The sequence below is a fragment of the Panthera pardus genome, unplaced genomic scaffold (assembly GCF_024362965.1).
Source record: "Panthera pardus isolate Hobbes unplaced genomic scaffold, ASM2436296v1 HiC_scaffold_25, whole genome shotgun sequence".
In the NCBI taxonomy this organism is placed as follows: Eukaryota; Metazoa; Chordata; class Mammalia; order Carnivora; family Felidae; genus Panthera; species Panthera pardus.
The window spans coordinates 24,903,911-24,927,393 of record NW_026526821.1 but is presented as its reverse complement, the minus strand read 5'-3'; the positions used below and the strand labels follow the sequence as shown (position 1 = coordinate 24,927,393).

General features: G+C 38.3%; 1 non-coding gene across 1 annotated transcript; it reads right to left on the bottom strand.

The window, feature by feature from the left end:
• Window positions 1-4,064: 4,064 nt before the first annotated feature.
• On the bottom strand, window positions 4,065-4,168 carry LOC128773603 (U6 spliceosomal RNA). The gene has a single exon (XR_008417956.1). It is a non-coding gene; the product is annotated as a U6 spliceosomal RNA (small nuclear RNA).
• Between the last annotated feature and the right edge of the window lie 19,315 nt (window positions 4,169-23,483).

Sequence of the window (23,483 nt, the reverse complement as noted above, 5' to 3'; positions counted from 1 at the left end):
AGGCCCTGCAGAAGTACCCTGCTCTCTTATTCCTCTCACTAATTAATACTTATTTGGTCCTGAGTCTGGATCTAAATTAAAAAAATTTTTTTTTAATTTTTTTATTTGTTATTGAGAGACAGAGACAGAGCATGAGCATGGGAGGGGCAGAGAGAGGGAGAGACATAGAATCTGAAGCAGAAGCAGACTCCAGGCTCTGAGCTGTCAGCACAGAGCCTCACACAGGGCTTGAACTCTTAGAGCACAAGATCATGACCTGAGCTGAAGTCGGCCGCTTAACCGACTGAGCCACCCGGGCACCCCATGAGTCTTGATCTAAAAAGTGAAAGGAGAATAAAGAATTCATGCCACCAGCATCTCCTCCACCCTTTTTTGGGATTATGAACAATTAGAGGTCAGAGAGAAATGTGGAAAAAACAGGATCCAGTACCCTGGTAAACTTCCCTTCCCTCCAGGTAGATCTAAGCTCTTTATATCCTGACTCTACTACTCAATTTTACAAATAGAGGTACCCCCTCTCTTTCCCTTTCTCAATACCTGGAGTCCTTCATCCTCACTTTCTGGATTTTTCACTAACACCTCTTTCCCTTCTGTCTCAGTCCCAGCATTCACACAGAGACGGCTTGGAACGAGGAAGGCATTGGTCAGTTTATAGACATTGACAACTGTCTTTTAACCCCAAGCACGGCTTCGACTATTGTTTGTTCAAGTTTTTCATAATGGAAATTTATATAGGTTTTCTGGTTATAAAGGAAATAAAGGCTCATAAAATGAAACAATATGGAAATAAAATATGAAAGCCCTCCAGAATTTTTACTATGCATATACAAATACACATACACATGTTTTTACAAAGCTGGCATTATACGATGCATTCTATTCTATAATTTTTTCCATTAATAAATTGTGGTCTTTTTTTTGCCAGTACTAATAAATCTTTCTTCTTATTATAAGGAGGAACTATAAAACTCTGGAAAAATAGGCAAATACCCATAACAATTGATTTATTGATATGATATTGTAATATCAAATCAATATGATATGTTCGGTGTGTTGTCCTTCATTAGCAATCTAGAGTTCAATGAGCTGTGCAAATTGCAATGAACATGATGCATAAATGCAGTATTTCCCTCAATCCCTGCATATCCATCTGAAGTGCATTGCCTCAGTTGATTGTGGTACTGGTTTCACCAAATAAGCCTGTCCCTTTGTTGTACACCAGAAGAAGTGGGTGCACAAGAAGGGGATAAATGTTTGATTTTTAATAAATCTGTGTTTCTGGATTCTGTGGCCATTCTGTATATCATTGTGTAGATATATTGTAATTTATTTAACCAATCTTTTTTTTTTTAAATCTTAACAGAAAACATTTAATTAAAAGTACATATTTAGTTTGCAAGGATAATTTTAAATCATATTTTATATTTCATTTCACTTGCTCTCATTTTAACTTAATTTAGCATTCACTACAACTTTCAGTTCAATTCTGAGATTTTTAAAATTGAAGTGTAATTAACATACAGTGTTATATTCGTTTCAGGTGTACAACATATTGATTCAACAATTCTACATATTACTTATGCTCACCAGGAGAAGTGTAGTCACTATACAAAATTATTAGAGTGCTATTGACTATATTCCCTATGATGTACTTTTCATCTCTGTGCTTACTTATTTTATAACTAGATGTTTGCACCTCTTAATCCCATTCACCTATTTTTCCCATCATCCCATCTACATCCCCTCTGGCTAACCACCAGTTTGTTCTCAACACCAAAAAGCTCCAAACAACCTGATTTAAAAATGGCAGAGGACCTGACTAGACATTTTTCCAAAGAAGACATACTGATAGCCAACAGACAGATGAAAAGATGCTCAACATCACTAATCATCAGGAAAGTACATATCAAAACCACCGCGAGATATCACCTCACCCTAGTCAGAAAGCTAATATCAAAAATACAAGAAATAACAAATGTTGGCAAGGATGTGGAGAAAAGGGAGCCTTTGTGCATTGTTGGTGGGAATGTGAGTTGGTGTAATCACAATGGAAAACAGTATGGAAATTCCTCAAAAAATTAAAAATAGAAATACCACGTGATTCAGTAATTACACTATTGGATATTTACCCAAATAAACCCAAAATACTAATTCAAAAAGATGTGTGTACCCCACATGTTTATTGCAGCATTATTTACAATAGTCAAGATATGGAAGCAGCCTAAGTGTCCAGTGATAAATGAATGGATAAGGAAGATGTGGTATGTATACATAATGGAATATTACTCAGCTGTAAAATGAGTGAGATTTGCCATTTGTGATAATTTGGGTGGATGCAGAGGGTATTATGGTAAGTGAAATAAGTCAACTAACTAGACAACTAACATGTGATTTCACTTATATGTGGAATTTAAAAACAAAACAAATGAACAAACAAAAAAACTCAGACTCTTAGCCAATCATATTTTATTTTATTTTTTATATTTTATTTTATATTTTATATATTTTATTTTATATTTTATTTTATTTCATTTTATTTTGAGAGAGAAGGAGAGAGAGGGAGAGAGAGGGAGAGAGAGAGAATACCAAGCAGGCTCTATACTGTCAGCGTGGAAACCAATGCACAGCTTGAACCCACAAACCATGAGATCATGACCTAAGCTGAAATCAAGGGTCCAACACTCAACTGACTGAGCCACCCAGGCTCCCCTGGGCATTAGAGATTCTAATTACTACTGGGTAGGTCATTGTTTCTAGACCTTCTCTGGTTGTGTTAACATATTCCCTTAGGTTTTGATAATTTCACTGTAATGTATCTAGGTATGGATTTAGGTTTATTAATATGCTTAGTATCCTTTATGCTTCCTACATCTAAGGTTTTTATTTCCTACATCAATTTTGAAAAAATGTTTAATTTCATTAGAAACTCCAATCAGGAAGTACCTGGGTGGCTCAGTTGGTTGAGTGTCTGACTCTTGATTTCGGCTCAGGTCATGGTCCCAGGTTTGTGGGATTAAGTCCCACATCAGGCTCCATGCTGGAGCTCCATGCATGGAGCCTGCTTGAGATTCTCTCTCTCTCTCTCTCTCTCTCTCTCTCTCTGCCCTCTCCCTGCCTCCACTCTCTCTCTTTCTCTAAAATTAAAAAGAAAAGAGAAGAAAAGAAACTTCAATCAGTTTTCTAAACTGGCTGTATAATTTTGGACTCCCATTCATAATGTACAAGCATTTCAGTGATTCCATGTATTCATCAACAATTGGTATTATCAGCCTTTTAATTGTAGCCAATCTGGCAAACATGTAGTGGTATCTCGTTTTAGTTCTTATTTACATTACCTAGATGAGTAATAATGTTGAGCATCTTTTCATATATATATATGTTGGCCATTTGGATATCTTTTGTGACATTTTCAGACTTTTTTTGCTCAGTTTTTAAATTAGGTTGTTGTCTCTTGTCTTTATAGATTAGTAAGAATTCTTTATACTATCAAAAGTTCAGTAAAACCAATGAATCACCAAAGCAGTAAATAGTAAAAATTTATCATGCACACACCAAAAAGACAGTTTGCAAACTGGGAGCACTGAAACCAAAGCATGGAATGAATCTCAGGGGTATATAAAGTAGCTTATGTAATGAGAAAGCAGTGACTATTCTTCACAGTAACTGGTTATAATATTAGAATTTTTTTAAATAGTTAATAATTGGTTAGTAATTACCTCATATCAAACTTGGGAAACAGTTAAAGTTTTGCTTATGATTTTCTGAGGCATAAGCAAGAAATGACCCAGGTTAAGTTAATCTTATAAAATAAGCTAAATTAAGCTTTATATATGACTAAACTGATTTTGTCTTCTCAGGGAATTTTTAAAGGCTGATCTCCCTTTGTTTTTGTTTTGTTTTGTTTTGTTTTTTGTTTTTTGGGTTTTTTAATTAAAAAAAAGATTTAATTGCTGTATTTCACCTAATATTTCAGCATCCATAAAACCAAGTTACCCCCAAAATAGGATGTTTCAAATGATCATTATTTTTTGACCATTTGCTGTTTTTTCATTAAAAGTCTTTAAGAAAACATGGAACACTTCATTAATTTGCGTGTCATCCTTGTGCAGGGGCCATGCTAATCTCTGTATTGTTCCAATTTTAGTATATGTGCTGCCAAAGTGAGCACTGGTCTCCCTTTGTTTTTTATTTTACCATATATTCTGGATACAAGTCCTTTAACAGATATATGTTTTGTAATTATTTTTTTCCCATCTGTGGCTTGCCTTTTCACTCTCTTTATGGTGTCTGTTGATGAGCTCATAGGCTGACTCTTGCTTATTGTGGAATATTTCATTGTGCGTTTTGTAATTTTTAAGAGCCCGTCTTTGGCAGGGCTTTACTTATATGTGTGAATTTGTGTGATCTAAGTTGAGATTATCCTCTCTGGAGAGATTTATTATTTGCTCTTGTGAAATACCTCAATCTAGGACCAATTTGTTACCTTAATCTGATTCAAGTGTTAATGGAAGGCAGCCATGCTCACCACTATATCACCAACGCTGCACAGCTCAAGTGTTAATGGGAAGGTAAACTGATTCAACTTTTGTAGAAGGCAATTTGGCAATAACTTATCAAATTTTAAATGGTATACATTTTGACCCATCAATTCTACTTCTTTATTTCAATCAAGTAATCAGATAAGTCCACAATAATACATAAATATGGAAGTTTACACATTGTCATTTATAATTCTGAAAAAGTGGAAACAACCTAGATGTTCATAAAAGATGATTGGCTAGGGGTGTCTGGGTGGCTCGGTTGATTGAGTGTCTGAGGATTTCAGCTGAGGTCATGATCTCATGGTTGTAGCATGGAGCCCTGCATTGGGCTCCGCACTGTGTGGAGCTTGCTTGAGATTCTGTCTTTCTCCCTCTGCTCCTCTTACCTGCTCTCTCTCTTTCTCTCTCATAGAATAGAATAGAATAGAATAGAATACCTGATAACAGTGTGCCTGACCCAGTGTTCTGAGAACTTGCCCCACTCCAAGATTGCTGGCCACTGCCCTGGGCTAAGTGCAAATTTTAATATGAATAAACCCTGCCCACCCACACACTTATAGATGTCATGTGCCCCTGGCCACCATAGCCACTGTGCTTCAGGAGCTCTGGCCTAGAACTGTTGGCTCAGCGCAAATTTTGCTAATACCCCCACACTACCCCAGAGCCCTAAAGTGCCTTAGAGATGGATTCCTGGGTTCTTACTTACACCACAGAGAGCAAGCACAGGCCACAACAGGCAGAGAGTCAGTACAGACATCTGAACTGAAAGAAAAAGCAACTCAGACACAACAGCAGGATGCAAGCAACACACATAGGAGATTCCCCTGAAGTGTGAGGTTCTGGTGAACAGGAGACACTGCACTGTAGGGTACTACAGGACCTCTTCCACATAAAGCCACTACTTTCAAGAGCAAATGATATGGCTGACTTGCCTAATACATAGAAACAGACACAGAGAGGTAGACAAAATGAGGAGACAGACGACAAAAAGTACAGGACAAAATCACAACAGGAAATCTAAGCAAAATAGAAATATAATATGCCTGATAAAGAACTTAAAGTGATGATCATAAAGATACTCACTAGACTTCAGAAAAGAGTGGAGGACATAAGTGAGACCCTTGACAAAGAGATAGAAAAAAATAACATATCAGAGATGAAGAACTCAATAAATGAAATTAAAAGTACACTAGATGGGGTAACTAGTAGGTTACAGGAAGCAGAGGAATATATAAATGACCTGAAGGATAGAATAATATAAATCAGTCAAACTGAACAGGTGAGAGACAAACAAATACTGTATAATGAGAATAGACTTAGAGATTTCAGTGACTCTGTCAAGCATAATGACATTTGCATTATAGGGATCCCAGGAGAAGAGAAATTGGGGCAGCAAATGTATTTCAAGAAATAATAACTGAAAATGGCCTGAATCTGAGGAGGGAAATGGAGATCCAGATTCAGGAGGCATAAAAATCCTCCACCAAATTCAACCCAAAAAGGTCCACACCAAGACACATAGTAATTAAAATAGCAAAAAATAGTGATAAAAAAAGAATTTTAAAGGTTGCAAGAGAAAAGGAGACAACTATATACAAAGGAAACCCCATAAGGCTATCTGCTGATTTTTTAGCAGAAACTTTGCAGTCCAGAAGAGAATGGCACAATGTATTCAAAGTGCTGTAAAGGGAAAATTTGCAACCAATAATACTGTATCTAGCAAGGCTATCATTCAGAATGGAAGGAGAGATAAAGAATTTTCCATACAAACAAAAGTTAGAAGAATTCATGACCACTAAACCAGCCCTACAAGAATGATATGGGGGACTTTGTAAATAGAAAACAAAAACCATAAGGAAGAGTAAGGAAAATAGGAAGCATAAAAGGAAAAAAAAAGTATATCTGTAATATCTGTAATATTTCAAATATCTGAAACATGGAGAGAGAGGAGTAAATAATGAGTTCAAAATTAAGTGACTATCAGCTTAATATAGACTGCTATATGCAGAAGATGTTATATATAAACCATATAATAACCACAAATCAAAAAACAGTAATAGGTATGTAAAAAAATAAAGAATAAGGAATCCAAGTATTTCCCTAAATAAAGCCAACTAATCATGAGAGAAGAGAGCAACAGAAGAAAGGAACAGAGAGGAACTACAAAAACAACCATAAAACAAGTTTAAAAAATGCCAATAAATACACACATATCAAGAATTACTTTGAATGTAAATGAACTAAATGCTCCAATCAAAAGACATAGAGTGATGGAATGGATAAGAAAATAAGACTATATGCTGCCTACAAGAGACTAATTTCAGACCTAAAGACAACTGCTGATTGAAAGTGAAGGGATGGAGAGACACTGTCATGCAAATGGAAGTGAAAAGAAAGCCAGAGTAGCAATACTTATATAGTAAGAATAGACTTTAAAACCAAGGCTGTAACAAGAGACAAAGAAGGACACTATATAATCATAACTGGTACAATGCAATAAGAAGATATAACAATTGCAAATATTTGTGCACTAACATGTGGGCTTCCAAATACATAAATCAGTTAACACCAAACATAAAGGAACTAATCAATAGTAATACAATAATAGTAGGGGAATTTAACACCCCACTTACATCAATGGACAGATCATCCAAACAGGAGATCAACAAGGAAATAGTAGCTTTGAATGACACATTGGACCAGATGGACCTAACAGATATATTCAGAACATTCCATCCTAAAGCAGCTAAATACACATTGTTTTCTAGTGCATGTGAAACATTCTCCAGAATAGATCACATATTAGGCCACAAATCGACTCTGATCAGATTCAAAAATATGGAAGTCATACCATACATCTTTTCTGACCACAATTCCATGGAACTAGAATTAACCACAAGAAAAAACTGGAAAGCACATGAACACATGGAGGTTAAATTACATGCTTCTAAACAATGAATGAGTCAACCAAGAAATCAAAGATGAAATAAAATAATACATGGAGACAAATGAAAATGTTTCATGAAAATGAAAACACAATGGTTCAAAATTTGGGGGATGCAGCAAATGCTGTTCTAAGAGGGAAGTTTATAGCAATACAGGCATACCTCAAGAAGCAAGAAAAATCCCAAGTAGACAATTTAACCTTATATCTAACAGAACTAGAAAAAAGAACAAAAAACAAAACCCAAAACTAATAGAAGGAAGGAAATAATGAAGATTAGAGCAAAAATAAGCAAAATAGAAACAAACAACAAAAGAACAGATCAATGAAACCAGGAGTTGGTTGTTAGAAAAGATCAACAAAATCAATAAACCTGTAGCCAGACTTTTAAAAAAGAGGACTCAAAAAAATAAAATCAGAAATGAAAGAGGAGAAATAACAACTGATACCACGGAAATACAAAAGATTATAAGAGAATACTATGAAATATTATATGCCAGCAAACTGGACAACCTAGAAGACATGAATAAATTTCTAGAAACATATAACCTCCCAAAACTGAATCAGGAAGAAATAGAAAATTTGAACAGTCTGATTGCCAGCAATGAAATTTATTCAGTAATCAAAAAACTCCCAGCAAGCAAAAGTCCAGGGCTAGAGGTTTGACAGGTGAATTCTACCAAACATTTAAAGAAGAGTTAGTAGCTATTCTTCTCAAACTATTCCAAAAAATAGAAGAGGAAGGAAAGCTTCCTAATTTGTTCTATGAAGCCAAAATTACACTGATCCCTAAATCAGATAAAGATGCTACAAAAAAAGAGAACTACAGGCCAATATCTCTGATGAACATAGATCTAAAAATCTTTAACAAAATATTAGCAAACCAAATCCAACAATATATTAAAAAATCATTGGGGCACCTGGGTGGCTCAGTTGGTTGAGTATCCAACTTCGGCTCAGGTTATGATCTCACAGCTTGTGAGTTTGAGCCCCACATCGGGCTCTGTGCTGACAGCTCAGAGCCTGGAGCCTGCTTCAGATTCTGTGTCTCCCTCTCTCTCTCTGCCCCTAACCCACTCGCATTCTGTCTCTGTCTCTCTCAAAAAATAAATAAACATTAAAAGAATTAAAAAAAAATCATTCACCATGATCAAGTGGTATTTATCCTTGGGATGCAAAGGTGTTCAATATTTGCAAGTCAACCAATGTGATACATCACATCAATAAAAAAAGGGATAAAAATCATATGATCATTTCAATAGATGCAGAAAAAGCATTTGACAAAGTACATCCATTTATGATTAAAAGCCTTAAAAAAATAGGTTTAGAGGGAACATACCTCAACAAAATAAAGGCTTTACATGAAAACCCACAGCTATCATCATTCTCAGCGGTGAAAAGCTGAGAGCGTTTCCCCTAAGGTCAGGAACAAGACAAGGATGTCCACTCTCACCACTATTATTTAACATAGTAATGGAAATCCCAACCACAGCAATCAGACAAGAAGGAATAAAAGGCATCTATTGGTAAGAAAGAAGTAAAATTTTTACTCTTTGCAGACGACATGATACTATATATAGAAAACCCTAAAGACTCCACCAAAAAACTACAACTGATAAATGAATTCAGTAAGGTTGCAGGATACAAAACCAACATACGGAGGGGAGTTAGGATGGTGAGAAGTAGGGGGACTGGGATTTCCCTTGTCCCTCAAATACAGCTGTATTGAAGTCAGAACACTTGGAATACCTGGGAAATCATTCTGCAGAGTGACAGAAAGATCTCCACAGGTGGAGGGAGACAGCTTGGTGGGACAGAGGTGCATGTATGCAAATTGGGGGAGATAAAACAATGTAGGCAGAGGGGAGGGAAACCCTTCTGTGGAGACACAAAAGGGAGAGAAAGAGAGGCTGTAGATTGTGGTATTGAATTAGTACAAGAGAAAAACCTCTCTGGACCACGGACTGGGGAACGAAAAATACAGAGAGTGCCAGTTTCTACTTTGTAAACAGCTTCAGGAGCTGAAGATTGGAGTTTTCAAATTGTGTGACTTTTGTGCTGGCTGTGGGCGCACACCTGGCGGTAGGGGAGCAAGAGGGGAGCCAGCCCCTGGGCATGGTAGTGAATCTTGGGGTCACACTGGGAGAGAACAGTCCCCTTCCTTGAGTACTGTGGGAAGAGGGGTTATTGCATCCCCAAGGACAAACGACCCTGCAGGTGCCAGCCAAAGGCCCTTTGTCAGCAAGGCTGAGTGGCACTACATCAGAAAAGAATCCGTGCGGTGCTGGGCCGCTTAGCGCACTTGGTTTTGAATCCCAGCCTATTGCCTAGGAGGTGCAGGAGAACTGTGGAACAGGGAAAGCTGACTGCCTGTGAGGGCTGCCTGAACAGCATGGTTTGAGACACCGGGTCTGAGTAGGGAAGATGGGGATGTTGCCGTTTTTCTCTCCATCACCAATACGGTGGGGCTTCAGTGACCAGTACAGCGGCCCCCAGTGGAGGCGGGACCCACTTAAACCAAACCCTGTCCCTCTGAGCCTGCCAACAGCTTATCTATGGGAGTGGGACTGACACTGAACAAACCAGATGGCCTCTTTTCCAGACCAGCACAGCCACCAGTCCTAGGCACCAATGGACAAGTCTCCTGTGGTTTTATATGTTAGTCTGTTTCTCTCTTTTTTTTTCTCTTTATATCTATATCTCTATCTATCTACACAATGTAAACATAAAATATTTATATTTATATTAAATATAAATTTATATAAAATATAAAATACATATTTTATTTATTTATTTATTTATTTATTTATTTATTTCTCTCTCTCTGGATTAAGCCTTATAGTTCCTTTGATTCTCTGCTTGTTTTTGTTTTTGTTTTTGTTTTTGCCCCTTTCATTTTTCTCTTTATGGAATCAGTTTCCCTACCCTTTCCTTTTTCCCAGGGTTACTTCAACAAACAAATCAAAGCACACCTGGTGGAAGATCCAAACAATCTACCGCTATGAGCAAGGAGGAGCTTTGTAGAGGACTGACCAGTGGGGTAGAGCAGCCAAATACACAACAACAGAGTGCACTCAACACACTCCAAAAACACTTCCTGAAGTGCCAGGCCCTGGACAGTGTATGACCCCTTTCTAACATAGTAGTACTCACAGGTGCAGGACACATAACAAGCTATTAAAATACGTAAAAGACAGAAACCTAGCCAAAGTGATAACATGGAAGAATTCTCAAAAGAAAATCCAGGAAGAAATGACAGCCAGAGAATTGCTCGAAACAGATATAAACAATATATCTGAATGAGAATTTAGAATAACAGTCATAAGACTAATAGTTGGGCTTGAAAAAAGCATACAAGACAGCAGAGAATCTATTGCTGCAGAGATCAAAGACCTAAGAAATAGTCACAATGAATTGAAAAATGCTATAAATGAGATCCAAAATAAACTAGATACAGTGACAGCGAGGATGGAAGAAGCAGAGGAGAGAATGGCTGATATAGAAGATAAAAGTATGGAAAATGATGAAGCTGAAAAAAGAGGGGAAGGAAATTAGACCAAGAGGGAAGAATTAGAGACCTAAGTGATTCCATGAAATGAAATAATATCCGTATCATAGGAGTTCTAGAAGAAGAAAAGTGAGAGATAGGGGCAGAAGGTTTATTTGAACAAATTATAGCTGAGAACTTCCCTAATCGGGGGAAGGTAATAGGCATTGAAGTCCAAGAGGCACAGAGAACTCCCTTCAAAATCAACAAAAACAGGTCAACATCATGACATAGCATAGTGAAACTGGCAAAAAAAAAGATAAAGAGAGAATTCTGAAAGCAGCTAGGGACAAACGGGCCTTAACCTATAAGAGTAGACACAATAAAGGTAGCAGACCTGTCCACTGAAACTTGGCAGGCTAGGAGAGAGTATCAGGATATATTCAATATGCTGAATATGAAAAATATGCAGCCAAGAATCCTTTATACAGAAAGGCAGTTGATCAGAATAGAAGGAGAGATAAAGGCTTTCCCAGACAAACAAAAACTAAAGGAGTTCATGACCACCAAACCAGCCCTGCATGAGATCCTAAGGGAGACTCTGAGTGGAAAGCAACAAAGACTACAAGGGACCAAACACATTACCATAAGCATGAAACCTACAGATAACACAATGACACAATGATAAATCAATATCTTTCCATAATCACTCTGAATGTAAATGAGCTAAATGCTCCAATAAAAGACACAGGGTATCAGAATGGATAAAAAGAAACCAAGATTCATCTATATGCTGCCTCCAAGAGACTCATTTTAGATTTGAGGACACCTGCAGATTGAAAGTGAGGGGATGGAGAACCATCTATCATGCTACTGGACATTAAAAGAAAGCTGGAGTAGCCGTACTTATATTAGACAAACTAGGTTTTCAAACAAAGACTGTAACAAGAGGTGAAGAAGGGCATTATATCATAATTAAGGGATCTGTCCATCAAGAAGAGCTAACAATTATAAATGTCTATACACCCAACATAAAAACACCCAAATATATAAATAAACTAATTACAAACATAAATAAATGTATAGATAATATTACCATGATTGTAGGGGACTTTAATACTCCACTTACAACAATGGACAGATCATCTAGGCAGAAAATAAGGAAACAATGGCTCTGCATGATATGTTGGACCAGATGGACTTAACAGATATATTCAGAACTTTTCATCCAAAAGCAGCAGAATACACATTTTTCTTGAGTGTATATGAAACATTCTCCAAAATACATTACATACTGGGTCACAAAACAGCCCTCAATAAATATAAAAGGATTGAGATCATACCTTGCATATTTTCAGATCATAATGCTATGAAACTTGAAATCAACCACAAGAAAAAATTTGGAAAGCCCTCAAACACATGGAGGCTAAAGAACATCCTACTAAAGAATGAATGGGTCAGCCAAGAAACTAAAGAAGAAATTAAAAAATATATGGAAGCAAATGAAAATGAAAACACCACAGTCCAAGCCCTTTGGGATGCAGCAAAGGCAGTTCTAAGAGGAAAACATTGCAATTCAGGCCTATCTCAAGAAGCAAGAAAGGTCCCAAATACATAACCTAACCTCACACCTAAAGGAACTTGAAAGGCAGCAGCAAAGAAAGCCCAAAGCCAGCGGAAGAAGAGAAATAATAAATATTAGAGCAAAAATGAACAATATAAAATCCAAAAAAAAAAAAACAAAAAAACCAGCAGAACAGATCAGTGTATCTAAGAGCTGTTTTTTTAAAGAATAAACAAAATTGATAACCCCCTAGCCAGACTTCTCAAAAAGAAAAGAGGACCCAAATAGATAAAATCATGAATGAAAGAGGAGAGATCACAACCAACACCACAGAAATACAATTATTATTAGAGAATACTATGAAAAATTAGATGCCAACAAACTGGACAATCTGGAATAAATGGACAAATTCCTAGGCACTACCAAAACTCAAACGGGAAGAAATAGAAAATTTGAACAGACCCATAACCAGCAAAGAAATTCAATTGGTCATCAAAAATCTCCCAACAAATAAGAGTCCTGGGCCAGATGGCTTCCCGGGGGAATTTTAGCAGACATTTAAAGCAGAGTTAAAACCTATTTTTCTAAAGCTGTTCCAAGGAAGAAACAGAAGGAAAGTTTCCAGACTCATTCTATGAAGGCAGCATTACCTTGATTCCCAAACCAGACAAAGACCCCACTAAAAAGGAGAATTACAGGCTAATATCCCTGATGAACATAGATGTAAAAATTCTCAACAAGATACTAGCAAATTGAATTCAACAGTATATTAAAAGAATTATCCACCATGATCAAGTGGGATTCATTCCTAGGCTGCAGAGCTGGCTCAGTATTCACAAATCAATCAGCATGATACATCACATTAATAGAAGAAAGGATAAGAACCATATAAACCTGTTAATAGATGCAGAAAAAAGCATTTGACAAAATACAGCATCCTTTCTTAATAAAAACCCTCCAGAAAGTTGGGATAGAAGGAACATACCTTAACAGCATAAAGCACCTTGGTGGCTCAGTTGGTTAAGCGTCCAACTTTGGCTCAGGTCATGATCTCATGGTTTGTAGATTCGAACCCCGCATCGGGCTCTCTGCTCTCAGCACAGAGCCTGCTTTGGATCCTCTGTCTCTCTGTCTCTGTCTCTCTCTCCCTTTCTCTCTGCCCCTCCCCTGCATGTATTCTCTTAAAATAAACATTAAGAAAAAAACCAACAACAACAAGAAGAAAGACCCACAGCTAACATCACCCTCAATGGAGAAAAACTGAGAGCTTTCCCCCTGAGATCAGGAACATGACAGGGATGTACACTCTCACCAATGATGTTTAATATAGTGTTGAAAGTCCTAGCCTCAGCAATCAGACAACTAAATGAAATAAAATGCATCCAGATTGGCAAAGAAGTCAAACTTTCTGTCTTTACAGATGACATGACACTCTATGGAAAACCCAAAAGACTCCACCAAAAAACTGCTAGAGCTGATACATGAATTCAGCAAAATTGCAGGATAAAAAATCAATGTACAGAAATTTGTTGCATCTCTATACACCAGTAATGAAGTAACAGAGAGATCAAGGAATTGATCCCATTTACAATTGCACCAAAACCCATAAAATACCTAGGAATAGACCTAACCAAAGAGGTAAAAGTTCTGTATGCTGAAAACTATAGAAACTTATGAAAGAAACTGAAGAAGACACAAAGAAATGGAAAAATATTCCATGCTCATGGGTTGGAAGAACAAATATTGTTAAAATGTTGATACTACTCAAAGCAATCTACACATTCAATTCAACCCCAATCAAAATAGAACCAACATTCTTCACAGAGCAAAAGCAAACAATCCTAAAATTTATATGGGACCACAAAGGACCCCGAATAGCCAAAGTTATGTTGAAAAAGAAAACCACAGCTGGAGGCATCACAATCCCAGACTTTAACCTATATGACAAAGCTGTAATCATCAAGACAGTATGGTATTGGCATGAAAACAGACACATAGACCAATGGAATAGAGAAACCAGAAATGGACTCACAAATATACAACCAACTAATCTTTGACAAAACAGGAAAGAGAATCCAATGCGGGGTGGGGGGGGGGGGGAAGCAGTGTCTTTAGCAAATGGAGCTGGAAGAACTGGACAGCAACATGCAGAAGAATGAAACTGGACCACTTTCTTACACCATACATAAAAAAAATTCAAAATGGATGAAAGACCTACATGTGAGACAGGAAACCATTGAAATCCTACAGGAGAAAACAGGCAGCAACCTCTTTGACCTCAGCCACAGCAGCTTCTTACTTGACATGTCTCCGGAGGCAAGGGAGACAAAAGCAGAAATGAACTATAGGGACCTCATCAAGATAAAAAGCTTCTGCACAGTGAAGAAAACAATCAGAAAAACTAAAAGGCAACCTATGGAATGGGAGGAGATATTTGCAAATGACATATCAGATAAAGGGTTAGTATCCAAAATCTATAAAGAATTTACCAAACTCAACACCCCAAAGAACAAATAATCCAGTGAAGAAATGGGCAGAAGACATGAATAGACACTTTTACAAAGAAATCCAGATGGAAAACAGACAAATGAAAAGATGCTCAACATCACTCATCATCAGGGAAATACAAATCAAAACCACATTGAGATACCACACCTGTCAGAGTGGCTAAAATTAACAATTCAAGAAACAACAGATGTTGGCAAGGATATGATGAAAGGGGAACCCTCTTGCACTGCTGGTGTGAATGCAAACTGGTGCAGCCACTCTGGAAAACAGTGTGGAGGTGCCTCAAAAAATTAAAAATAGAATTACTCTAGGACCCAGAAATTGCATTACTAGGTATTTATCCAAAGGATACAGGAGCGCTGATTCAAAGGGGCACAGGTACCCCAATGTTTATAGCAGCACTGTCAACAATAGCCAAATTATGTAAAGAGCCCAAATGTCCACCAACTGATAAATGGGTAAAGAATATGTGGTATATGTATACAATGGAATACTACTTGGCAATGAAAAATAATGAAATCTTGCCATTTGCACCAAGGTGGATGGAACTGGAGGGTATTATTCTTTTTTTTTTTTATTTTTTTTTTATTTTTTAATATATGAAATTTACTGTCAAATTGGTTTCCATACAACACCCAGTGCTCATCCCAAAAGATGCCCTCCTCAATACCCATCACCCACCCTGCCCTCCCTCCCACCCCCCATCAACCCTCAGTTTGTTCTCAGTTTTTAACAGTCTCTAATGCTTTGGCTCTCTCCCACTCTAACCTCTTTTTTTTTTTTTTTTTTTCTTCCCCTCCCCCATGGGTTTCTGTTATGTTTCTCAGGATCCACATAAGAGTGAAACCATATGGTATCTGTCTTTCTCTGTATGGCTTATTTCACTTAGCATCACACTCTCCAGTTCCATCCATGTTGCTACAAAAGGCCATATTTCATTTTTTCTCATTGCCACGTAGTATTCCATTGTGTATATAAACCACAATTTCTTTATCCATTCATCAGTTGATGGACATTTAGGCTCTTTCCATAATTTGGCTATTGTTGAGAGTGCCGCTATAAACATTGGGGTACAGGTGCCCCTATGCATCAGTACTCCTGTATCCCTTGGATAAATTCCTAGCAGTGCTATTGCTGGGTCATAGGGTAGGTCTATTTTTAATTTTCTGAGGAACCTCCACACTGCTTTCCAGAGCGGCTGCACCAATTTGCATTCCCACCAACAGTGCAAGAGGGTTCCTGTTTCTCCACATCCTCTCCAGCATCTATAGTCTCCTGATTTCTTCATTTTGGCCACTCTGACTGGCGTGAGGTGGTATCTGAGTGTGGTTTTGATTTGTATTTCCCTGATAAGGAGCGACGTTGAACATCTTTTCATGTGCCTGTTGGCCATCCGGATGTCTTCTTTAGAGAAGTGTCTATTCATGTTTTCTGCCCATTTCTTCACTGGGTTATTTGTTTTTCGGGTGTGGAGTTTGATGAGCTCTTTATAGATTTTGGATACTAGCCCTTTGTCCGATGTGTCATTTGCAAATATCTTTTCCCATTCCGTTGGTTGCCTTTTAGTTTTGTTGGTTGTTTCCTTTGCTGTGCAGAAGCTTTTTATCTTCATAAGGTCCCAGTAATTCACTTTTGCTTTTAATTCCCTTGCCTTTGGGGATGTGCCGAGTAAGAGATTGCTACGGCTGAGGTCAGAGAGGTCTTTTCCTGCTTTCTCCTCTAAGGTTTTGATGGTTTCCTGTCTCACATTCAGGTCCTTTATCCATTTTGAGTTTATTTTTGTGAATGGTGTGAGAAAGTGGTCTAGTTTCAACCTTCTGCATGTTGCTGTCCAGTTCTCCCAGCACCATTTGTTAAAGAGACTGTCTTTTTTCCATTGGATGTTCTTTCCTGCTTTGTCAAAGATGAGTTGGCCATACGTTTGTGGGTCTAGTTCTGGGGTTTCTATTCTATTCCATTGGTCTATGTGTCTGTTTTTATGCCAATACCATGCTGTCTTGATGATGACAGCTTTGTAGTAGAGGCTAAAGTCTGGGATTGTGATGCCTCCTGCTTTGGTCTTCTTCTTCAAAATTACTTTGGCTATTCGCGGCCTTTTGTGGTTCCATATGAATTTTAGGATGGCTTGTTCTAGTTTCGAGAAGAATGCTGGTGCAATTTTGATTGGGATTGCATTGAATGTGTAGATAGCTTTGGGTAGTATTGACATTTTGACGATATTTATTCTTCCAATCCATGAGCAGGGAATGTCTTTCCATTTCTTTATATCTTCTTCAATTACCTTCATAAGCTTTCTATAGTTTTCAGCATACAGATCTTTTACATCTTTGGTTAGATTTATTCCTAGGTATTTTATGCTTCTTGGTGCAATTGTGAATGGGATCAGTTTCTTCATTTGTCTTTCTGTTGCTTCATTGTTAGTGTATAAGAATGCAACTGATTTCTGCACATTGATTTTGTATCCTGCAACTTTGCTGAATTCATGTATCAGTTCTAGCAGACTTTTGGTGGAGTCTATCGGATTTTCCATGTATAATATCATGTCATCTGCAAAAAGCGAAAGCTTGACTTCATCTTTGCCAATTTTGATGCCTTTGATTTCCTTTTGTTGTCTGATTGCTGATGCTAGAACTTCCAGCACTATATTAAACAGCAGCGGTGACAGTGGGCATCCCTGTCGTGTTCCTGATCTCAGGGAAAAAGCTCTCAGTTTTTCCCCGTTGAGGATGATGTTAGCTGTGGGCTTTTCATAAATGGCCTTTATGATCTTTAAGTATGTTCCTTCTATCCCGACTTTCTCAAGGGTTTTTATTAAGAAAGGGTGCTGGATTTTGTCAAAGGCCTTTTCTGCATCGATTGACAGGATCATATGGTTCTTCTCTTTTTTTTTGTTAATGTGATGTATCACGTTGATCGATTTGCGAATGTTGAACCAGCCCTGCATCCCAGGAATGAATCCCACTTGATCATGGTGAATAATTCTTTTTATATGCTGTTGAATTCGATTTGCTAGTATCTTATTAAGAATTTTTGCATCCATATTCATCAGGGATATTGGCCTGTAGTTCTCTTTTTTTACTGGGTCTCTGTCTGGTTTAGGAATCAAAGTAATACTGGCTTCATAGAATGAGTCTGGAAGTTTTCCTTCCCTTTCTATTTCTTGGAATAGCTTGAGAAGGATAGGTATTATCTCTGCTTTAAATGTCTGGTAGAACTCCCCTGGGAAGCCATCTGGTCCTGGACTCTTATTTGTTGGGAGATTTTTGATAACCGATTCAATTTCTTCGCTGGTTATGGGTCTGTTCAAGCTTTCTATTTCCTCCTGATTGAGTTTTGGAAGAGTGTGGGTGTTTAGAAATTTGTCCATTTCTTCCAGGTTGTCCAATTTGCTGGCATATAATTTTTCATAGTATTCCCTGATAATTGTTTGTATCTCTGAGGGATTGGTTGTAATCATTCCATTTTCATTCATGATTTTATCTATTTGGGTCATCTCCCTTTTCTTTTTGAGAAGCCTGGCTAGAGGTTTGTCAATTTTGTTTATTTTTTCAAAAAACCAACTCTTGGTTTCGTTGATCTGCTCTACAGTTTTTTTAGATTCTATATTGTTTATTTCTGCTCTGATCTTTATTATTTCTCTTCTTCTGCTGGGTTTAGGCTGCCTTTGCTGTTCTGCTTCTATTTCCTTTAGGTGTGCTGTTAGATTTTGTATTTGGGATTTTTCTTGTTTCTTGAGATAGGCCTGGATTGCAATGTATTTTCCTCTCAGGACTGCCTTCGCTGCATCCCAAAGCGTTTGGATTGTTGTATTTTCATTTTCGTTTGTTTCCATATATGTTTTAATTTCTTCTCTAATTGCCTGGTTGACCCACTCATTCGTTAGTAGGGTGTTCTTTAACCTCCATGCTTTTGGAGGTTTTCCAGACTTTTTCCTGTGGTTGATTTCAAGCTTCATAGCATTGTGGTCTGAAAGTATGCATGGTATAATTTCAATTCTTGTAAACTTATGAAGGGCTGTTTTGTGACCCAGTATATGATCTATCTTGGAGAATGTTCCATGTGTACTCGAGAAGAAAGTATATTCTGTTGCTTTGGGATGCAGAGTTCTAAATATATCTGTCAAGTCCATCTGATCCAATGTATCATTCAGGGCCCTTGGTTCTTTATTGACTGTGTGTCTAGATGATCTATCCATTTCTGTAAGTGGGGTGTTAAAGTCCCCTGCAATGACCACATTCTTATCAATAAGGTTGCTTATGTTTATGAGTAATTGTTTTATATATCTGGGGGCTCGGGTATTTGGCGCATAGACATTTATAATAGTTAGCTCTTCCTGGTGGATAGACCCTGTGATTATTATATAATGCCCTTCTTCATCTCTTGTTACAGCCTTTAATTTAAAGTCTAGTTTGTCTGATATAAGTATGGCTACTCCAGCTTTCTTTTGGCTTCCAGGAGCATGATAAATAGTTCTCCATCCCCTCACTCTCAATCTAAAGGTGTCCTCAGATCTAAAATGAGTCTCTTGTAGACAGCAAATAGATGGGTCTTGTTTTTTTATCCATTCTGATACCCTATGTCTTTTAGTTGGCGCATTTAATCCATTTACATTCAGTGTTATTATAGAAAGATATGGGTTTAGAGTCATTGTGATGTCTGTATGTTTTATGCTTGTAGTGATGTCTCTGGTACTTTGTCTCACAGGATCCCCCTTAGGATCTCTTGTAGGGCTGGTTTCGTGGTGACAAATTCCTTCAGTTTTTGTTTGTTTGGGAAGACCTTTATCTCTCCTTCTATTCTAAATGAAAGACTTGCTGGATAAAGGATTCTCAGCTGCATATTTTTTCTGTTTAGCACACTGTAGATATCGTGCCAAGCCTTTCTGGCCTGCCAAGTTTCAAAGGAGAGATCAGTCACGAGTCTTATAGGTCTCCCTTTATATGTGAGGGCACGTTTATCCCTTGCTGCTTTCAGAATTTTCTCTTTATCCTTGTATTTTGCCAGTTTCACTATGATATGTCGTGCAGAAGATCGATTCAAGTTACGTCTGAAGGGAGTTCTCTGTGCCTCTTGGATTTCAATGCCTTTTTCCTTCCCCAGTTCAGGGAAGTTCTCAGCTATAATTTGTTCAAGTACCCCTTCAGCACCCTTCCCTCTCTCTTCCTCCTCTGGGATACCAATTATGCATATATTATTTTTTTTTAGTGTATCACTTAGTTCTCTAATTTTCCCCTCATACTCCTGGATTTTTTTATCTCTCTTTCTTTCAGCTTCCTCTTTCTCCATAACTTTATCTTCTAGTTCACCTATTCTCTCCTCTGCCTCTTCAAGCCGAGCCATCGTGGATTCCATTTTGTTTTGCAATTCGTTTAAAGCGTTTTTCAACTCCTCGTGACTGTTCCTTAGTCCCTCGATCTTTGTGGCAAGAGATTCTCTGCTGTCCTGTATACTGTTTTCAAGCCCAGCGATTAATTTTATGACTATTATTCTAAATTCACTTTCTGTTATATTATTTAAATCCTTTTTGATCAGTTCATTAGCTGTTGTTATTTCCTGGAGATTCTTCTGAGGGGAATTCTTCCGTTTGGTCATTTTGGAGAGTCCCTGGCGTGGTGAGGACCTGCAGTGCACTTCCCCTGAGCTGTGGTGTATAACTGGAGTTAGTGGGCGGGGCCGCAGTCCGACCCGATGTCTGCCCCCAGCCCACTGCTGGGGCCACAGTCAGACTGGTGTGTGCCTTCTCTTCCCCTCTCCTAGGGGCGGGATTCACTGTGGGGTGGCGTGTCCCGTCTGGGCTACTTGCACACTGCCAGGCTTGTGTTGCTGGGGATCTGGCGTATTAGCTGGGGTGGGTAGGCAAGGTGCACGGGGGCTGGAGGGGCAGGCTTAGCTCGCTTCTCCTTAGGTGATCCACTTCAGGAGGAGCCCTGTGGCAGCGGGAGGGAGTCAGATCCGCTGCCGGAGGTTTGGCTCCACAGAAGCACAGAGTTGGGTGTTTGCGCGGAGCGAGCAAGTTCTCTGGCAGGAACTGGTTCCCTTTGGGATTTTGGCTGGGGGATGGGCGGGGGAGATGGCGCTGGCGCCTTTGTTCCCCGCCAAGCTGAGCTCTGCCGTCCGGGGGCTCAGCAGCTCTCCCTCCCTTTGTCCTCCAGCCTTCCCGCTTTCCGAGCAGAGCTGTTAACTTATGACCTCCCAGACGCTAAGTCGCGCTTGCTGTCGGAACACAGTCCGTCCGGCCCCTCCGCTTTTGCCAGCCAGACTCGGGGGCTCTGCTTGGCCGGCGAGCCGCCCCTCCGCCCCGGCTCCCTCCCGCCAGTCCGTGGAGCGCGCACCGCCTCGCCGCCCTTCCTACCCTCTTCCGTGGGCCTCTAGTCTGCGCTTGACTCCGGAGACTCCCTTCTGCTAATCCTCTGGCGGTTTTCTGGGTTCTTTAGGCAGGTGTAGGTGGAATCTAAGTGATCGGCAGGACGCGCTGTGAGCCCCGCGTCCTCCTACGCCGCCATCTTCCGGGGCCAGAGCTGGAGGGTATTATTCTAAGTGAAATAGGCAGTCAGAGAAAGACAGATATCATATGATTTCACTCATATGTGGAATTTGAGAAACTTAACAGATGACCATAGGGGAAGGGAAGAAAAAAACAAGATAAAAACAGAGAGGAAGGCAAACCGTAAAAGACTCTTAAATATAGAGAACAAACTGAGGGTTGATGGGGGTGGGGAAAATGGGTGATGGGCATTGGGGAGGGCCCTTTTTGGGATGAGCACTGGGTGTTGTATGTAAGTGATGAATCACGGGAATCTACTCCTGAAGCCAAGACTACACTGTATGTTAGCTAACTTTAAAATAAAGAAAAAACAAAACAAAAAAGACAAAATCAACATACAGAAATCCATTTTTATATACTAATAATGAAGCAACAGAAAGAAAAATTAAGAAAGCAGTCCCATTTACAAATGCACCAAAGATAATAAAATATGTAGGAATAGACTTAACCAAGGAGGTAAAAGACCTGTACTCTGAAAACTATAAAACCCTGATGAAAGATATTGAAAACAACACAAACAAGTGGAAAGATATCCCATGCTCATGGGTTGAAAGAACAAATATTGTTAAAATGTCTACACTACCTAAAGCAATGTACACATTTAATGCAATCCCTGTCAAAATACCAACAGCACTTTTCACAGAACTAGAACAAACAATCCTAAAATTTGTATGGAACTACAGAAGACAACAGATAGCCAAAAAAATCTTGAAAAAAAGAACAAAAGTGAAGATATCACAATTCCAGACTTCAAGTTATATTACAAACCTGTAGTAATCAAAACAATATTGTGCTGGCACAAAAATAGGCACATAGGTCAATGGAATAGAATAGAAAGCCCAGAAATAAACCCATGTTTACATGGTCAATTAATCTTTGACAAAGGAGGAAGGAATATGCAATGGGAAAAAGACAGCTTCTTCAACAAATGGTGTTGGGAGAACTGGATGGCTACATGCAAAAGAAGGAAAATGTACTATTGGCTTGCACCATACACAAAGATAAACTCAAAATGGATTAAGGACCTAAATGTAAGACCTGAAACTATAAAAATCCTAGAAGAAAGCACAAGCAGTAATTTCTCTGGCATCAACCATAGCAGCATTTTTCTATATATGTCTCTTAAGGCAAGGGAAACAAAAGCAAAAATAAAATATTGGGGCTACATCAAAACAAAAACTTCTGCACAGCAAAGGAAACAATCAACAAAACAAAACAAAACAAAAACAACCTACTGAATGGGAGAAGATATTTGCAAATGATATATCCAATGAAGGGTTAGTATAGATGTATAAAGAAATGATACAACTCAACACCCAAAAAGCAAATAATCCAATTAAAAAATGAGCAGAAGACATGAACAGACATTTCTCCATAGAAGACATACAGATGGACAACAAATTCATGAAGAGATGCTCAATATCACTCATCATCAGGGAAATGCAAATCAAAACCACAATGAGATATCACCTTGTCAGAATGGCTAACATCAAAAACATTGAGAAACAGTAAGTGTTGGAGAGGATGTCGAAAAATAGGAACCCTCATGCACTGTTGGTGGGAGTACAAACTGGTAGAGCCACTGCAGAAGATGGTATGGAGGTTCCTGAAAAAGTTAAAAATGGAACTACCTACCCTACAATCTAGTAATTGCATTACTGGATATCTACTAAAAAAAAAAAAATACAAAAATACTATTCAGAGGGATACATGCACCCTTATATGTATTGCAGCATTATTTACAATAGCCCAATTATGGAAGCAATCCACATGTCCATTGATAGATGAATGGATAAAGATGTGATATATATATACCAAATGGAATATAATTCAATCATTAAAAAGAACGAAATCTTGCCATTTGCAACAACATGGATGCAACTAGAGAGTATAAT